Raw genomic sequence first — 2563 nt, 5'->3', positions numbered from 1 at the left:
CTCCGAGCGCTACTGAGGATATTGATGAGGATGGTGTGGTGGGTGTATTTTGTAGCCGTCGGTATGTCGGTGAGCGGAGGGTCTTAGCTGATGAGGGAGTGCTTGTATTCTTTTGGGAAGAACTTTCAGCTTTTCCCAACACTTTGCCATGAACTCTCGTTAAATGGCGTAACATAGACGAGGTTCCAAGATGGTTAAGGTCCCTCCCTCGACTGACTGTGGCTTGACATACACTACAAATGGCTATACAATTGTTGTCTGGATTTGGGTAGAAATAATTCCACACATAAGAAGTGGATTTTTTTGTTTTATGCCCAGGCATGACAATGGCCTTTTTCTTGTCACGTGCCAGAACTGCTGCCACTGGTGCAGGACTTACACAAACAACCTCATCCTCATCAACATCCTCATTAGCGCCCTCGTCGCCTACACAAATCTCCCCCTCATCCTCTTCTAATTCCAAAGTGGCATCCTCAATTTGTGTATCACCGGCTACACTCGGGCTATTAAGGCACACATCAGCAGAATGCTCCTGATTAGACATCCCACTGTTGGATGGACTCTCCACAGGGATTGTTGTCATTTGTGAATCAGAGCAAATATTCTCCTGTAATGCTTCACTGTTATCTTGCAGCTCGGCTTTGACGCGTAACAGTAGTTGTGCACAAATTGTAGGCTGGGTAAATTTTTGGGATCTGCCACTAATAGCCAAAAGTGAAGGCCTCATTCTCTCTTTGCCACTGCGTGTGTAGAATGGCATGCTTGCAATTTTTTTTTATCGTCACTTAACTTTTGCTCAGTTACACTTCTTTTTCACTTCAATACAGTAAATTTTTTTGGGGTTTTTGTTTTTTTCACTAATTTGAAAACACTCTGTTGTTTGACATCGCCTTGGCCAGATGACGTACTGGGAACACTAACATCAGGACTGGTGACAGAACCTGGTTGCTCATTCAGATCATATGTGGACTGCTTTGAATCCATTCTGAGCGCAAACCACTGGGGAGTGCTAAAAATTATTTAGTAGATACTGCTGACAGATATGACTTTTGACAGCCAGAAATATTAATGCACAATTAGGGAGGACACCCCAAAAGCACTGAGGAGTGCTAAAAATTATTTAGTAGATACTGCTGACAGATATGACTTTTGACAGCCAGAAATATTAATGCACAATTAGGGAGGAAACCCCAAAAGCACTGAGGAGTGCTAAAAATTATTTAGTAGATACTGCTGACAGATATGACTTTTGACAGCCAGAAATATTAATGCACAATTAGGGAGGACACCCCAAAAGCACTGAGGAGTGCTAAAAATTATTTAGTAGATACTGCTGACAGATATGACTTTTGACAGCCAGAAATATTAATGCACAATTAGGGAGGACACCCCAAAAGCACTGAGGAGTTGGGGTTGAACATCCATTGAAAAGGTGCAAAGGAATTTTATTTATCCCAAATGGCAACTTCAATAACTTAAATGGGGTGATAACTTATGATTTCTCTTGCACTTCCATGGTCAGGGATGTGGAAAAATATCATGATCGGGAAGATTCTATAAATCATAACTAATATGAATAGTATGCCCTCCCTAAATGAATAACCAGCACCAGTGCTATAGGCTGATATGGTTACTGCTAATGCAAGGAGACAAAGAGAGAGGGGTCCCCCGGCAAAACCAGCAATCAGTACCAAGGCATGCTAGGATCGCCTCTTCACAGTAAAACAGTGAGACTCCCTGTCATAATGTGATACCAGCCACAGCATGGTCATCATAGTGTGCAATTCCGTAGAGGAATCAAGCCCAAAACATATTTGTGTGGTCCCCAAGGCAAACCAGCCCCATGCTGAAGTTCCTTGCACCTGAGTGATGGGTGGTAGTGTAATACTTTATTTGGTGTTGTTAAACATGATTTTTTGTTAAGACCTCATAAAGCCTTTGTTCAGCCATTTTTGTAACTCGCATAGATATATTATTTGCTGAAAGAGGTTATTCATTTTTCTGCTGAAATGCAGTTTTGCTAGATGTAAGCCCACGACCTTGAGGTTAAGCTGACATAGAGAACTCCTGTAAGAATGTAGCAAGATTTGTGAACAATAGGTAGTTTAATTTTCAGCTTGTAGTGTGGGAGCTGTGCTCATGATATGACTTTGGATATGGCAGACAGGAGATAAACTACCAGCCCCCCTTGGGATAAGAACAATTGACACATCTGTCCTGAGAAGGGGGAGAGTACGTGAGATAGTTAATCAGCTGCACATCCCATAGACTATTGTATGCTTATGATGTAGGATTTGTATATTCAGTAGGCTATAAAGACTTGTATCTTGATATCAATAAACAGAATATTCCTTGTATACAGAATTTGGTCTGTGCCTTTTCTCTCCAGCTGATTGAAACGCTTCCAGATATACTTGACACCACAGGCAAACTTGGATCAGATTTTAGATCTGACAGTGTAAAACATAAAAAAATGTTTGCTAAATTATAATTCACAACCAGCCTAGCAGCAATTTACTGCTTGGGCATGCTGGTGCTTGTACAGCTACAATTACCAGCGTGC

The sequence above is a fragment of the Mixophyes fleayi genome (genome assembly GCF_038048845.1).
Source record: "Mixophyes fleayi isolate aMixFle1 chromosome 9 unlocalized genomic scaffold, aMixFle1.hap1 SUPER_9_unloc_2, whole genome shotgun sequence".
NCBI lineage: Eukaryota > Metazoa > Chordata > Amphibia > Anura > Limnodynastidae > Mixophyes > Mixophyes fleayi.
The sequence above is the reverse complement of the archived record's forward strand: the minus strand, read 5'-3'. Positions refer to the sequence as shown.